General features: G+C 41.4%; 1 protein-coding gene across 2 annotated transcripts in view; it reads left to right on the top strand.

The window, feature by feature from the left end:
• dok6 (docking protein 6) overlaps window positions 1–18,174 on the top strand; it is a 527,037-nt gene that overhangs the window by 122,277 nt on the left and 386,586 nt on the right. The window contains exon 2 of one of the 2 annotated variants that reach the window (XM_059971547.1): window positions 5,822–5,878. The exons of the other annotated variant lie outside the window; for it this stretch is intronic. The gene's annotated coding sequence lies outside the window, so the exon portion shown is untranslated. The remainder of the gene's footprint in view (window positions 1–5,821; window positions 5,879–18,174) is intronic. 2 annotated transcript variants of the gene reach the window in all.

The raw sequence follows: 18,174 nt of genomic DNA, 5'->3' as shown, positions 1-18,174 counted from the left end.
TCCCTCTATAATCTCATTCCACTTTCTGTCAAATCTATCAGAAAATCTTCCTTGTGAAGTCTTTGTACTACTTAGACCTCAAGCTCAGCACATCTGCTAAATGCACCATCCTTCATTACAGTGCCACCATTTCCTGAAGTCATAATCACTTTTTTTTTTGCTGAAGACCACTTCTCCTTTCAAAGATGTTCCTTATGAACTGTGACTTTGTCACGACCATTAACTCTGTGGTTAAGAAGGCATATGTTGCAGTGACCTTTATTAACCATGGGACTGTGTTTAAGAGCTGAGAGATAATGTTGCAGCTGTATAGAACCCTGGTCAGACCCCACTTGGAGTACTGTGCTCAGTTCTGGTCACCTGACTACAGGAAGGATGTGGAAACCATTGAAAGGGTGCAGAAGAGATTTACAAAGATATTGCCTGGATTGGACAGCATGCCTTACAGAAATAGGTTGAGTGAACTTGGCCTTTTCTCCTTGGAGTGACAGAGGATAAGAGGTGACCTGATAGAGGTGTATAAAATGATGAGAGGCATTGATTGTGTGGATAGTCAGAGGCTTTTTCCCAGGGCTGAAATGGCTAACACGAGAGGACACAGTTTTAAGGTGCTGGGGAGTAGATACAGAGGAGATGTCAGGGGTATTTTTTTTATGCAGAGAGTGGTGAGTGCGTGGAATGGGCTGCCAGTGAAGGTGGTGGAGGTGGATACAATAGGGTCTTTTAAGAGACTCCTGGATAGGTACATGGAGCTTAGAAAAATAGAGGGCTATGGGTAAGCCAAGGTAATTTCTAAAGTAAGTATATGTTCGGCACAGCATTGTGGGTGAAGAGCCTGTATTGTGCTGTAGGTTTTCAAAAAAAAAAATTGGTTACCTGTCTCAGTTTCTGATCTTGCTGCCTCAGAGTAGTAGTCAATATAATAAAAGACTCCTCCTGCCTTGGACTTTCTCTCTTCTCCCCACCTCATCCATCAAGTAGACGATCCAAAAGCCAAAAGGCACATACTACCAGACTCACGGACAGCTTCTATCCTGGTGTCATAATGCTACTGAATGGAACTCTTATGTAATAAGATGGACTCTTGGCTTTACAATCTACCCCATCAAGCCTTGCACCTTGTTGCCTGCTTGCACTCTACCATTTTCTCTATAATGGTAACAATATATTTTGCATTCTGGTATTGTTTTCCCTTGAGGTACAGATGGGGTGAAATGATCTATATGTATGGCACGCAAAACAGATTTTTTCACTGTCCCTTGTTGCAAGAGACACTAATAAATCAATTAGCAAAATGTCCTGTCTATCAGTCACTCTAGAGAGACAACATGGACACCATTCTGCATTAAAAATGTTGTAACACATTATAAAATGTCATTTTTCTTTGCTTAGTAAGGAACTTTATATACAATGAAGAATGAATCTCACAGACATTTTGCACTTAAAAAAAAACACCAGTCTGTGATATCTGGCATGCAATATGATTGGAGGAGCTGAAAGTGTACAGAATTTTGAAGCCTCCCAAGCATGTTTACAAAACTACCAGCCTAACCTTTTATTGCAGGTGTCTCCTTCTACCAGCACTGGCAAGCGGACCTTGGACCTCCAGAATGCAATTTAAGAATGAACCAGATCCTGCTGTGGAGCGAAAACGATGGTGCTAGAGAGCTCAGAATGGTCTACATTGGAATTTGGGGAAACGATGGTGCTCAAGCTCTGCTTTGGAACTTGGGGTGACAAACAACCTACATGAAAACAAATAGTTTGTTGGGCTCCAGCTCCCTGGAAACTAGGCTTCCAGGGATACCTCTGCTTATATTCCCCACAGATCCCATTACCCACACCAGTCAAAGGAGACTAATCACTGTAAGGCTTTGTAATGGGTGCAGTGGTTGCAAAGCACAATTAGTGTTTGTCAGTGAAAATACTTTACCTATTCAGGAGCTTTGTCAGTGAAAATACTTTACCTATTCAGGAGCTTTGTCAGTGAAAATACTTTACCTATTCAGGAGCTTTGTCAGTAGCTCATTAAGCACCAGCAGCCTACTTGGCACGGTGGACTTTTTCTCAGTTGATGACACTAATTGCTCTGAGGACTTGCTTTGATGGAAAGTGTGTACTTGCTGACTGTCATGCAGAAAGGTGAAGTGGTGGAGTTCCCTAAAGACCCCGTGGTGCCTACAGACTGTCACTGATGCCACGTGTGAAATATAGGAGCAGAATTAACCCATTTGGTCCATTGAGTCTGCTCTAATATTCCATCATGGCTGGTTATCCTGCTCAACCCCATTCTCCTGCCTTCTCCTCATAACCTTTGAGGCCCTTTCTAATGAAGACACTATCAGACCTCACTTTAAATATACCCAATGATGACCTCCACAGCCTTATGTGACTGTGAATTCCACATATTCACCACCCTCTGGCTAATGAAATTCCTCTTTATCTCTGTTCCAAAGGGACATCCTTTTATTCTGAGGCTGTGCCCTCTGTCCTAGACTCTATCAATATAAGGAACATCTTTACATCTGCTGTCTCGGCATTTCAATATTTGATAGGTTTCAAAGAGATTTGCCCTCATTCTTCTAAACTCCAGTGAGTACAGGCACTTCAGACATCAAACACTCCTCATACATTAACCCATTCATTCCTGTGTACTATCTTTTCTTTCAGTTAGTCCTGACGAAGGGTCTCGGCCCAAAATGTCGACTGTGGTTCTTCCTATAGATGCTGCCTGGCCTGCTAAGTTCCACAGCATTTTGTGTGTGTTGCACCAATCTCACAAACCTCCTCTGGACTCTCTTCAATGCCAGCACATTGTTTCTTAGATCTGGGGCCCAAAACTGTTCACATTATTTCAAGTATGGTCTGACCAGTGCCTGACATCCTTGATTTTATATTCCAGTCCTCTTGAAATGAATGCCAAAGACAGCAAAAATCATGGTCATTTTGTACTGTGTAAAATTCCACTGTAGGATGAGTACATAAATCTTTGTGAATGCAGAAGGCCTCCTTGCAGGAGGAGAAGAATGCCAGATGAGGAAGTGAGGAAACGGGACCTCTGTCACATCAGAGCATTGTAGGTGGCTGAATTGCAGTTGCCTCCTGGTGGGGCAGTTGAGGTTGTGGACAGGGGAGCCCTGGTCAAGGGCTGGATGTAGATAAAGTGTACCATAGATTCCGGACTACAGAGCGCACCTGATTAAAAGCCGCACGCTCTAATTTTAGAAAGAAAATCAATTTTGTACTTGTACAAGCCGCACCAGATTTTAAGCCGCAGGTGTTGCACGTTGTAATATGAGATATTTATACAGAAAGATATTACACGTGAGGATTTTTTAACTTTTAATTAAATCCGTATGGTAACATAAACAAATACATATTGCAAATGTTTTTTTTCGAACAGTGTCTGTAACACAGCTACTTTTAAATATACATACGTATCGGTAACACACAAATTACGTTGCATATACTTTTTTACTGAACAGTGCACGGACAACATTCCAATATCTCCTAACGACTGGTAAAATATATATATATACTGCAGCCTACCAGGAAAAGTTATTGATCGCCTTTAACTTAAAAGCTGCATCATATGCTTTTCTTCGAGTGTTTTCCATGTTGATGAGGGTGAGTACAAATGACTGATTTACAATAATTTAATTGTGAAAGTGCGCTTGATTTATCGTACAATTTCATTGGACCTCTGTGAACTACTCATCAATTTTATTGGTCTTGCTATGATCCCTGCCCCCTCCTTTGTGAGAATCGCAAGAGCACCCGTCGAAGGGGGGGGGGGGGTCAGTAGACCCAGTAGGAGAGAGAGAGAGAAACGTGCCAAATTGCACGTTCCACCGGGATACAGAATAAGGCGACGGCGACTATTGTCTCATGGAGACCACGTGAAAAGCCCTCGGGCAAGGTGGGCTGGTTGAGAGAGAGATTGCATCATCCCAACCTGACTGACTCCTGCGACCCTGTGAGGAAGTATAAAGGAGAGTCTCAGGGGGACAGCCCCCTCAGACGCACCAAGAAAACACGAGAGAGTGATCCCGCAGCAGCGAGAAGCCATTCTGAAGGAAGCCACGTGCGTTAGATTCCGGGATTGGAATTTGTGGCTGGAATCACAGAAAACCGCTTTTAACTAACATCGGGGAGAGGAAACCAACGCTCCCCCGATTTCACGGAAGATTCATCAAGACTCGGCAAATTCTTTCTCTTCTCCCCCAATCTCTCTCTCTCTCGGCCGCCCCATGTGAAACCCAGCGATTTTCAAAGGGCTGAGGCCTGCAGACTTTCTGAGTGAATTTTATTTTTCCAATGGACAATCTATTAACCCCTAGACAACAGCAGAGCTCACTTAATGATGAGTATTACTATACCCACGCTTTAGATTGAGTGTTGACGATGTGCACTATCTGAATGTATGTATTAACCCTACTTTTGTGTCCCTTTATAAATAAAACGTTTGAAAATAGTGACATCAGACTTCAACGGACCTCTCTATCTTTGCTGATAAGTTCTCCAGTTACGGGATTCATAACAGTCTACTGTTACGAGGCAAAATGTTTTTGGCAGCATGAAAAAAAAACATGCATTAGCTGACCGTAGTATAGGCCGCAGTGTTGCTGCAATGTTCAAAGCGTGGGAAAAAAGTAGCGGCTTATAATCTGGAATTTACGGTAATTAAGATTGCAATTATAGTCACAGAGTCATAGAGCACTGCAGCACAGAAACAGTCTCTTTGGCATTTGCCAAACTGTTATCCTGCTTAATCTCTTTGACCCTCAGTTGGACCCTAGTCCATCTATGTACCTATCCAAATTTCTCTTAAATGTTGAAATGGAACCCGCATCCCTCACTTCCATGATGATGAGTAACTTGAGCAGGAAATAAATATCCAAAGTTCTCCCTTTGCCTGCTAATTCCGCAACGTAACGAGACAGCTCATCTATGATACAGCCTGAGGCTAGCCTATTATTCAGTGCTTCCACCTAAATGGCCTGAGATGCAATGATGAAAGATTTATTTGTGTGTTGGATCTTGCTGTGCCTATATCGTGCCTCCTTGCAGAAATGAATGTGGAGGGCACCAGCAACTTGATGGCCAGTAATAAACAAACGATAAGTACGGGTTTTCTACTGAAACTCTCTTCTGCAGCTCACATAAATATTGCGCTGCTGAATAGAATTTCTTGACTAGGATGTTGCCTTGACAATATCATGCATTAATGGATGGCAGTTGTCATAAATATAGTTGAGATCTTCTACAAGTGCAGCCTTTGCATTTTGAAAGCCTTGAAATCTTTTTCGGTTCTCCCATGTAAAAAATTGATTGCGGTATAATTAGTTGTTCAAATATTTAGACTATCAGACCATAAGACATAGGAGCAGAAGAGGGCCATTCAGCCCATCAAGTCCACTCCACCATTTCATCATGGCTGATCCTAGATCTCATTCAACCCCATGCAACTACCCTCTCACTATATCCCTTGATACCCTGACCTATCAACTTCTGCTTTGAATATACCCATTGACTTGGTCTCCACCGCTGTCTGTGGCAGAGCATTTCACAGATTCTCCACTCTTCGGCTAAAAAATTTCCTCCTTACTTCTGTTCTGAAAGGTCACCGCTCAATTTCAAGGCTGTGCCCTCTAGTTCTGGATGCCCCCAGCAGAGGTAACATCTCCTCCACATCCACCTTATCTAGTCCTTTCAACATTTGGTAGGTTTCAATAGGATCCCAATGCATTCTTCTAAATTCTAGTGAGTGCAGGCCCAAAGGTGCCAGATACTGCTCATATGTTAACCCTTTCATTCCCAGAACCATCCTCGTGAATCTCCGCTGGACTCTCTCCAATGACAGCACATCCTTTGTGAGGTAAGGGGTCCAAAACTGTTGACAATACTCCAAGTATTTCCTTGGTTGTTTTGAATCACTTCAGCAGTGTTCAAAATTAATATGTCAGAAGAAACTATTCCAATTAAAGAACAATTACACTCAATGGCTACTTTATTAGGTACACCTACTCATTAAATCGTATATCCAATCAGCCAATCATGCGGCAGCAGCTCAATGCATAAAAGCATGCAGACATGGGCAAGAGGTGACCAAATACTAGAACAGGGAAGAAATGTGATCTAATTGACTTTGTGGAATTACTGTTGGTGCCAGATGGGATGGTTTGAGTATCTCCTGACCTCCTAGGAAAATGATGACCTCCTCTAGGATTTTGATGCATAACAGTCTCTAGAGTTTGCAGAGACTGGTGCAAGAAACAAAAAAAAAACATATAGTGAGCAGTATTTTTGTGGGCAAAAATGCCTTGTTAATGCAGGACATCAAAGGAGAATGGCCAGACTAGTTCAAACTGATAAGAAGGTGACAAGAACTCAAATAACCACATGCAACAACAGTGGTGTGTACAACAACAGTTCTATGTTAAATATAGAAGTGGATGGGGTACTGCAGCAGAAGATCAAGAGCACACATTCAGTGTCCACTTCATTAGGTGCAGGAGTCAATGACTGCACTGCTGTAGTGATGTTCAGCTTCTTATGTGACAAGTACATCGAAACAAAGTGAAGTGTGTCATTTACATCAAGTCAAATCTGCTAGGATTGTGCTGGGCAGCCCACAACTGTTGCCACTTTCCTGATTCCAACATAAAATCCCCACAGGTCACCAACCCTAACCATACAGAGCCAAAACACCCGGAGGAAGCCCATGTGAGAACGCTCAAATTCCTTACAAACTCCAGCAATAATTAAATCCAATCTTACAGCCTATGCTCTGAAGTGTTGTGTTAACTCTTGTGCTACTATGCTGCCCTTTTGTGTTCACACTAAATTCATAACAGAATGTTACACTCAAAGTACATTCAGTACAATATGCTGTTCCAGTGATGAAAGGCAATTCTGACCAAACATTATGACAACATTCACATATCAGCAAATACAGAATCCTCATGTTGTCTGACCAAACTGGGGGGAAAGCTTGTCACTGGAGATTGGCATCAGTTAGAAATGAAGAATGAATGCCAATTGCAGTGCTGCTTTGCGTATATATTTTGATTAATAAAACAAACATTAGTACTCAGGTGATGAGCAAATTTTTAAGGAGATGTCGAAGTGCGATCACTCAAGTTGAGTATAATGTTCTCCTAAGGGGTGGATTCCCTTCATGGAGAATGCCTGTGCATGACTTTGTTTAACGTGAGGAGGCTGATGCAGCGCACAGTCCTTGAAAGATTGAGGTCGGGGTGTAATGCCACGGAATGCAAGACAGCCAGGGTCCCTTCACTGCTGCAGCCTTCCGCCGCCTTCTCTGCCTTTGTGACGTGTCATCATCTTCCACTAGTTCCACTGTTGAGGTCTTCTTTAGTTCACTCTTTGCCCAGAACATCCCCCCCTGACCTTACCCCTATGATGATCCTACTATGAGCTAGCAGCATCACCCTTAGGATCTCAGGAACTCACAAGCCTCTATACCCGACAAGCTGACGATCCTCAGAAAAGTTGGCAAGATATTCAGTAGATGAGAGTGAGGTATGTTCATTATGACAAACATACGAAAGTAGATTTGTGCATCTAGATTTTCAGAATATAATTATGTAGAAGAACAGTTCCAGGGTTTGGATTCAGTAATGACATTGTTCTGACAGATTGCCCAATTTTCCATTTGACTTTACATCCACCACAGAGTCGACATTCCTTTTGAATGTGGCAAAATACTAGTTCCTCTAGAACTGGATCATCCAGAATCTTTAATGTACTGCAGTCGATAGATTTTCATTAAGCGAGGGAGCTGGATAATGGATGAGTAAATCAGGACGCTGATCAATCTGATGTGCAAACATTGGAACAGATTCAAGGATTGAGTGATTCTACATGGCCCTGCACTTTGATGCTTCCTCTGAGCTGTGAAGGTTACTCGTCATTGGGTAGGACTGTTGTGTCAATTAAATTTAGTGATGGCAAAAGGGCTTTTATTTCATTTATGGGACTGTATTTTCCCCTATTTGACTTGGCAAATACTAAAATGGCTAAAGTAAATGTGCATGAATGAATAGATCTCCATACTATACAAATTAGATTTAGATTTAGACTCAGATTTAATTATCATATGTACATCCAAATATATACTTTGCATTAGCAACCAACACACCCAGAGACGAGCTGGGGCAGTCTGCAATTGTCGCCACGTTTTTTTGGTGACAACATAGCATGTCTACAAGGCCTGGCAGGGTACACAAAACACATCAAAGCAGGTTACAACTGGAAAAAAATTAACAACGGTAAAACAAGCCCCATCTCTCTCTCACACCCACCCACCCACACAGACTGTACTCCAACTCCAGGACAGGCCTCTAGACCTACAGTCTCCAGGCTTTGGCTGTCGGGCATCTATTTCTGGATATCTGATTGATCTTAAGGCTTAGATCTTCAAAGTTGCTCCCTCCCTGTCTAGTTAATGACAGGACCCTGAACTTGAGGGTTGAACTCAGGGCATGCCGGCTCACCATTTGCAATCATTATTCACTGTCCTGAGAGGTGGTCACATGTTTTACAAAGCTCAGTTTCTAAACACAGCAACTGTCACTTATAATATCATACAGATGTAAGTAAACTTGTAAATTGTTTTATTGTTTAGTTTCTGGTCATAAGTGCAGGAGTCAGTCTTTATTTCTTAAATGACAGTCAGTAATCAGCTTGAAGTTTGAAAGAGATGCGGTGTAAGACAATGGGTTGTTGGATTTGGCTTGTTTTGAAACAGAGGAGATGACACCAGGTTGCTTAGTTCAAGGGAGTTTGCAGACTAGGTGGATAATATCTTTTAGCATATCAATTAACTGATGTGTTTATATTTGGGAGTTCTATATACTGAAGAAAGTTAACTTCATGGTTGAGCTAAGATCTGTCATTCAAGATGCTGTTAGATCTTCTGTGTTAAAAGGGTATCTGAAGGAATACCATATGTGCGTGAAGTCACACAGTTCAGGGTCCCGTTATTGGTGATTCCGAGGGTGAATACTGAAGATCGAAGCCTGATGGTCAGCAAATTTGAAAGTTGAGATCTGATGGCTGAAACCCTGAGTCTGCAAGTCTACAGGGGAAGTTATGGCTCAATATCTGCGGGTTGCTGTTGTTGCTTGTGTTTTCTGCTGAACATTATTGGCGCACTATGTTGGTGCTAGAATGTGTAGTGACACCTATCAGCTGCCTCCATTACATCATTAGATTGTGTTAATTGTTAATGCAAGCAACATATTTCACTGTATGTTTCGATATATATCTGATAAATAAATGAATCTGAAATCTGTGGACGTTAAGACATGCAGGTTAAGAGAATCCAGAAGAATTTTAAGAGCTGATTAAGCTAGCTGAAATGCCTTAGCACCATTCCATCTAAATCTGCCAAGTCAAGGGACGATGTTCACCGAGGTCAACCTGCTGATGGGAGTGTTGCAGAGTTGAAGTATTTGCAGAGCACTACGAGTCTCGTACAAGTTCGGAGATGGTGTTGCAGATCCCATAGCTTGTGGAATCCAAGCCAAAGAGGGCAAATGAGAAGAAACAGACTGCCTAGCAAGCATTTGATATTGCCCAGTCAACAATCATGCACACAGAATTTGCAGTATCACTTGATGCTCCTATACCTTATTTGATGGAGAAGAGAGTATGCCCTAGGTGGTGGGGATCCTTAATGATGGATGCTGCTCTGAGTAGATGTGCTCAATGGTGGGGAGGTCGTTACCCAGAATGGACTAGGCCATATCCACTACTTCTTGTAGGATTTTCCATTGAAAGGCATTGGTGTTTCCATACCAGGCCGTGATGCAGCAAGTCTCCACCGCACATCTATAGAAATGAGTCAAAATGTTGGATGTGATGCTGAAATTTTGCAAACCTCTAGGGGAGCAGAGACACTGCCATGCTTTCTTTACAATGGCTTTTATAAATACTTTGTAATTAATTGTACCTTTAACTCCCCTAATGTCTGTCCCCAAGCTCTAACTCAACCCGTAACTTGTCTCTCTGTTCCCAAAACCATCCCTAAAATGATAACTCAGTCTGAGCCATAATCTTGACAAAGATCACAGCTTGGTGCCATCTTGAGTTTTTTTGAATTAAACTACTGCCATATAGTCAAATCTTCATGTAACACTGCATCTGTCATCTGCTTCATAATGTATGAAAGCCTCCAAATTATTGCAAAAACAATAAACAATAATGCACTTGCCACGAGGGTCTTGCATTGTTGTAATAGAACATACAAACCTGGGAAAAAATAGGCAACTCATTTGTCTGCAAAGAAACAGTATTAACGGTACCTTGCTACAAGCGTTTTTCGAGATTACTAAGGCACTAATGGTTTTATTGCTAGTAAATGGTAATGTCTTAAGATTTACACCTTGATCCCTGTATTATCTTAGCAACAGGGAATGCACTTCCTTAGAAACACATCTAAATGCAGTCGAAGTAGAGATATATTTTGAGTGTATTGAAGCTGTTTCCAAAACATGTCATTGAACACAACTGGCAATGATTTTAACTCCTGCAGTCTGCCGTATCCCTGGATCGATGCGTAAGGTTAGAATCAAAAGTCCAGAAGCTGAGGCCTGTTGGCCAGAGCCTCGTCTGCAAATATATGCGACTCCATTGGAGAAGTTGAAGCCAGTATCTGCAGGCCTGAGTCCATGTCCGCTATAGTTGAAGTCCTGTCCAAGGGTTGAAGGGCTGTCCGTTACCTGGGTGGGAGGGGGGAACAGGGCTTGTTTTGCAGTTGTTGCTTTGTTGTTTGTTGTGTTCTGTATTGTTCTGCCGAGTATTGTGTCAGATTGTGTGATGCCAGTTAAGGGCTGCACCCAGCACACCGTCGAGTGTGTTGGTTGTTAATACCAATGAATACATTTCACTTGATGTTTTGATGTACATGTGACAAATAAACCTGAATCTTGGTGGAAATCAGGAAGCACCTAAATGCATCTGCAATAGAAATTAACCAGAGATTTGTCTGCTGATGTCGCACCAGGTTCCTGTACTTTCCACATGAATCTGCTCTAGTGTACTGTCTGAAAAGAATTGTAATGTCTTGGTTTACATCTTTACTGCTATGCTGTAGGTATTTCACTTAGCAGTTATGTAAGGGCAGTTGTTCTGCTTTCAGTCTGTTTGGGTTATTGTTGAAGATAAGGGATGATGTGGAATGTGTGGTGTCTGTTAATGGGAGGCTTTCTTGGTGAGGGACAAAAATGTTGGTCTTGTGCTTATGTTTGGAGGGAGATGGAGAGAGAAGACACTGTGGAGAACTGGTTGTAACATACAATCCGGTGGGAGACCCGTTTGTTCGAGATGGATTGCAAGCGACGTTCGGAAGGTGGTGTGTGCTTTTACGTTGACTGCGGGTCCAGCGTGTGAGTGACAGAGAAGTTCAAGATGAGCTCCAACTTGTGCACGTTTGACTATTGAAGTAGAATGGGCCCTTTTCTGTTTGTTATTCTTTACTAACCCTTCAGTTAAGATTCATTAGTATAATTCCTTTAATCGTATGCAGTGTGCTATCTGCTATTTCGTGGCACTAATTCGTAACAGGGTAGCAAATTCCACAGCAATCACACAAACCAGGGTTTGGGGTGGGCTGAGCTGAATCAATCTCACAAGTTTGATGGGAATTGAGAGTGTCTTACCTTAACTGATGTGGCCAAGGAGACCATGGTGTGTCAGAATACTGAAACTGAGAAGGATCATTCTTTAAATGTGCACCTTAGCCTGGATTTCCAAGTTATAGTCATTGTTATAGAGCACTACAGCACAAAAACAGGAATCCTGTCCATTCCAAACTAATCTGCCAAGTCCCATCAACTTGCACCCGGACCATCGCATTGATATAGATGGACCTGGCACTGATCCCTGTGGCATTCCAGTAGTCATAGGCCTCCAGTCAGAGAGCCAACCATTCACTACCGCTCTCTGGCTTCTCTCACAAAGCCAGCATCTAATCCAAATTACTACCTCAACCTGAATGCTCGGTGACTAACCTTCTTGTCCAACCTCCCATGCAGGATCTTGTCAAAAACCTTGCTAACAGCCAGGTAGACAACTTCCACTGCCTTGCCTTCATCAGCCTTCTGTCACTGAGGTTCGGTCATGGCCCAAGTACGGAGTGAGAAACACTGAAGCAGATTGATATTTCACACACTTTAATGCCAACAGTGTTAAGGGGAAAGGAAAACAATAAGCAGGGCCATTGACTAAAACACTATGAAAAATGAAGCCTACACTGCGGCTGGAAAGAACAACTAAGAATAAAACGAACACTGCAAGTCTTCCGAGCCAGGTGACCGGACAGTCCGATTTCCCAGGCAAGGCAGATAACGAAGTGCAGCTATGTCCAGGTCTTGACAAAAATTACGATGGAATGAATGGAATTAAATACTATCACAATGAAATAATAATTAGCTGACACGTGCATATTCACAAGCGCAATTGCTGAATCTGCTGCGCTGTCGAATCAGTGATTGTGACACTTTCCCAGTAACTTCCTTAAAGAGCTCTATAAGATCGGCTATACACAACCTACCTTCCTGCCATGTTGACTCTCCCTAATCAGTTCCTGTCTCTCCAAATGCTTATATATCCAGTTCCTTAGAATACATCACACACCACTTATACCAGACTCACTGGCCCATAACTTCATGGCTTGTGCTTAGAGCCTTTCTTAAACAATGGAACAACATTAATTATCCTCTAATCCTCTGGTACCTCACCGGTGGCTAAGGATGTTTCAAATATCTCTGCTAGGGCCCCCGAAATTTCTGCACTGGACTCCCACAGGGTCCGAGGGATTACCTTGTCAAGCACTGATGATTTATCCATTCAAACATCTATTTAAATTTTTGGAATACCCTTTATCTATAATCCTGAGCACTTCAGGCAAATGGGACTGGAGCCAGAAATAACATGAGAATTCTAGGCATCTCTTCAACACCTTATTAATCATGCCTATCAGACGGCCCCATTTCCACACATACACTGGTTGCTGCCACCTACTCACCTTCCAATTGCTCTGGGTTGCCTTCCAGCATATAACGAGCTTGCTAATTAAGATCAATCCATTGGGCAGCAAATAATAAACACAAGATTCTGCAGATGCTGGAAATCCAGGGTGACACGCACAAAATGCTGGAGGAGCTCAGCAGTTCTGACTGCATCTATGGAGAGGTATAAACTATCAACTTTACAGGCTGAGGCACTGCATCAGGACTAGGCTATCAGCCTGTAACATAATTTATGTCCTTAGATGCTGTCTGACCTGCTGAGTTCCTCCAGCATTTTGGGCAGGAGTAGGCCATCTGGTCCCTCAAGTCTGCTCTGAGATTTTAAAGGTCCTTGGCTTATCTGATTATAATTCTGTACTCTCTGCAATCTGTGGTATTTTGTAAGCCCTCTGCTTAACAAAAGTCTATCCTGCTTTGCATTAATATAATCAAAGATTCTGCTTCCGATGCCTCTTAAAAACCTCACATCAATCTGAAAGAAATACAATGTGGCTTATTGTTAATTTAACAGTGATCTGTTTCTTTTAAACAGTGCTCCCTGTTCTATGTTATTTCACAAGAGGAAACATTTTCTCCACACCCAACCCGTCAGTCTTGTGATTCAGACAAGTCCCTTTTTGGCCTTCGAAATTCCAACAAATGCAAGGCCAGTCTCTCCAACCTTCCCTCATTGAGACAAATTGCCTATTTTAGGTTTCAGTCTTGTCAACCTTCTCTGAACTTCTTACAAAAGATTAATATCCTTGGTTAATTAAACAAGCCAATAGTGTACACATTACTGCAGGTGTCTCATCAACGCCTCATATAACTGAAGTACAATTGGCCTTCCTGTGTATTCAATTCCACTAGCAATAAGATTCTAAGGCAACACGGGTGAATCTGTAGATGCTGGAAATAAATAAAAACACAAAATGCTGGCAGAATTCAGCAGGCCAGACAGCATCTATGGGAGGAGGTAGTGACAACGTTTCGGGCCGAAACCCTTCATTAGGAGGGAGAAGAAATGTCGTCACTACCTCCTCCCATAGATGCTGTCTGGCCTGCTGAGTTCTGCCAGCATTTTGTATTTTTATTTATTTCCAGCATCTGCAGATTCACTCGTGTTGCCTTAGAATTCACTACTGCGAAGCCTCTTCCAGTGATGTGACTCCTGATAAAGGGTTTCGACCCGAAACGTTGTCACTACCTCCTCCTGTAGATGCTGACTGGCCTGCTGAGTTCAGCCAGCATTTTGTATTTTTAGCAATAACATTCTGTTGGCTTTTCTATTTTCTTGCGACACCTGATACTAACCTTCTGCAAATCGTGCTCTTGGACATCAGATCTTCGTTTTTGCAGTTTCACATATTTGCTGATCACACATATGTTGGTCAGCATATTTTAGTTTCTTTCACCCTGATCAAAATGGATCTGACAGCCAGCCAATCTTCTTCCCATGCCAGTGTCTCTTATCTGAGCATTGTCATAATGTTTTCATACGGTAACATAATTTTTAACAGATGGAGATAAGGGTATGACTTTTTATTAATGCACATGTCATTATGACCCTTTAGTATTAATTTCCCCCTTATCTTCCCATAATGTCATGTATGATAATGAAGGTGAAACTTTTATGCTGCTATTTTGGTTGTGAAAATTTATTGTGCGATGCCTCATTTTCAGATTGAAACTTTGTACTCTGTCACTGATTATTGTTATACCAGAGAATGTGGTCAATTGTCACTTTTTGTTAAAAATCACTATCTATAGAGAACAGTTACTTTAATAATTCTTTAGGCTTTTGGCAATATTTTACATTGGTTTACATTTTCTGATAACTGGTATAAATTTACTGGGACCTAGACATCCTATCTTTCACCTGAGTCAGTGCTAACTTCTCGCTTCAGTATGTGTTCTGACATCTCTATTCCTTTTTCAAATGCATGGTTTTCTTTGAGCAGCTGGACAGGATCATTTTAGAGGGAATTTAAAACAGTGGGATGGCAATGTCAGCACTAGAAACCCAGGTTCAACTCCTACCACTGTCTGTGAGAAGTTTGCACATTCTCCCTGTGACCCCTTGGGTTTCCTCCGAGTGCTCCAGTTTTCCTCCCACATTCTAAAGACTTCCAGGTTGGAAGTTAATTGACCTCATGGGTGTAATTGGGGAGCATGGGCTTATTGGGTTGGAATGGCCTGTTACTGTGCTATAGCACTAAACACAGTAAAAGTAAAATTAAATTAAATAGCATTTTGTTTGTTCCATAAACCCTGATCCAGACCTTGAGGTGATGGATTGTTTGGAGAGTTCTCCTGATTGCCACTGTCAGGGATTAGACACTTAATTCACAATTCACCCTGTTCCATCCCTTTTCCCAAACACAGCAGGCTGGCAAAGAGTGCTTGTGAACTTATTGTCTTCCTATCTCTGAGCAAAACATGCAAACTCACCAAACACTCCCGTTCCTGCCCAGCATCAGCCCATCTGTTGCTGAAAGTTCATCCATTGTTAGCAGAAGATTTGACTTTTCTCATCTTCTGTTTTCCCCATCTTATACCTGACTGTCCATGTACTTTCTCATTCCATCCCTCTCTTCCATAATCTTTGAGCTTGCTGATGAACACTGCGTGCCTCATTCCGTAAAGCCTCAATATCAGACCATAAGACTTACGAGCAGAATCAGATCATTCAGGTCATTGGTGCCAGAATGTGTGGCAACACTTGTTCACAGCACGTATGAGTGTGTTGGTTGTTAACACAAATAATGCATTTTGTTGTATGTTTTGATGTGCATGTGATAAATAAACTTGAAACTTTACTCCTGTGACTACTCTGCCATTCAATCATAGATTATTTATTTTCCCTTTCAGCACCATTTCCTGCCTTCTCCCTGTAACTTTCGACACCCTTACTAATAAAGAATCCATCAACCTCCACTTTAAATATACTAATGACTTGTCCTCATAGCCTTCTGTGCCAATGAGTTCCACAGGTTCACCACCCTGTGGCTATTCCTTCTCATCATTGTTCTAAGCTAAGAGTTCTCAACCTGGAGTCCATGGACCCCTTGACAATGGCATAAAAAATGTTGGGAATCCCTATTCCAAAGGGACTTCCTTCTGTTCTGGGGCTGTACCTTCTGGTCGTGGACTTTCCATTTTGAAATTCTCGAACTCATGCTCAAATCTCTCTAGCACAATCTCAATAAACCATCTCCAGCTCCTGAACCACCCAAAGACTCTTACCCAAAAGTTGCATACTTTTGTTTATTTTCATTTGTCTAATTGTCCTGTGCTCCTAATTTTGATAATTTAGTTTATTTCCTTTGCCTCTGTACCCTAATTCCTAAGGAACATTTTGGCTTCCTTGTTCTAATTTCAATATTACTGAAATTCACCTCAAGATAAAGTGCTCATTTTATCAATTTACTTTTGCTTTTTTCACCCATGTCTCTCAGGATTAAGTATATTTTCGAATTTAAAGTCATCTGTTGATTTTGAGCATTCAGAAGATTGGTAATGTTTGAACAACATTGGCTCTCACCATTAGTAAAGTTTATTGAACAAGCTATTTCCATCTTTAGACAGTCTGACTAAATATGGTTAATCCATACTTTGTTCTCTTTTGTAGCTAGCTCACCATCTTTTCTGCTTCCTGATCATTCATTGCATATGTTGTGATTTGTAGTCATCGGTTTGCTATGTTGAAGATTTCCAAATGTTTGAAAATATTGATATGAATAATCAAACTGTTACATTAACCTCACTTACATTTAAGCTACTTCAAATAATTCAATATATTTGATCAAAAGTGATCTTCCTCATTGTTGATTTGATGTTTGATTTTTAGATGCTTTTGAGTAAAGATTCCATTGCAATTCCAAATATTAATGTGGAACAGGACCATATTTTTCTTTATGAATAAAAATCAAATTTTGCTGACCACATTCAGATCTCTTGCTACCTTTTTTGGATTCTGATTTATTCCCCAGAGTTTGCAACTAGGTTTTCTAGTGTCTGTACAAAACCTTTTTTAAAAATATTTTCATTATCTTGTTATTATTCAATTCTATCTTGATAGCCTGCAATGTTCAATATCCATAAATATATTTTGTGTTTCTTTTAATGGCTCTGTATTTGTTCTTGGTATTGTTATTTGTGTGTGTATATTCTTTAAATGTTCCACAAGGTATATTCATAATTTCTCTGACAATAATGTCAAAAATATTCATTGAAAGCAAAGGGAGAAGGCCAGGGCACCTGAACACCAAGATTTTAGGTTGGTACAGTCATGTAGTAGGTAGGGCTGTTGCTCTATAACTCTAGCTATCTGAGCTCAATCATGACCTCTGGTGCTGACCTTGTGTACGTGCTATGTCCTTCCTGTGATCACACAGATTTCCTCCTGGTGGTCTACTTCCCTCGAACATCCCAAAGATGTTCTAATTGTAGGCCAATGGCAACTGTCAATTACCCCTGGTCTGTAGGATAATTGGATTCAAGGGTCAAGATTCAAGTTTATTTATCACATGTACATTGAAATATAACGTGATCTGCATTCTTCGTGTTAACAGCCAACACACCCAAGGGTGTGCTGATGGCTGCCTACAATTAGTTGGACGGGATTTAATGAATATGTAAAAGAATAGGTTACGAGTTAAATGGGAAGAATGAATTGAGAATATTGTTCTGATAATTCGCAAAAATTTGACAGGTCAGATAGTTTCCCATCTCATAAGGAAAAGGTTTCCTGTGCTTGTCTCCCTCATCCTCTAATTGCACCGTGGGTGAACTGGGAAGCTGTTAAGTGCTAAGTGTGGCTTTATTTGGCACATGTACAGTGAAACATTGAGGCATACAGCAATATGTGTTGTTTTGCATCACAGACAAACACAGTACCAGGATTGTGTTGTGGTAGCTCACAAGTGTTGTCATGCTTCAGGCGTCAATTTAGCACGCCCACAATTCACTAACCCTAGCCTAAATTGTACGTCTCTGGAATGTGGGAAAACAGAGCACCTGGACCAAATCTGCACAGGCACAGGGAGAATGTACAAACTCCTTACAGACAGCAGCGGGAATTCAAAGTTCAAAGTAAATTTTATTAGCAAAGTACATATATGTTGCCATATACAAC

This window comes from Hypanus sabinus, chromosome 1, assembly GCF_030144855.1.
Source record: "Hypanus sabinus isolate sHypSab1 chromosome 1, sHypSab1.hap1, whole genome shotgun sequence".
NCBI lineage: Eukaryota > Metazoa > Chordata > Chondrichthyes > Myliobatiformes > Dasyatidae > Hypanus > Hypanus sabinus.
This window is presented reverse-complemented; position numbering and strand designations above follow the sequence as displayed.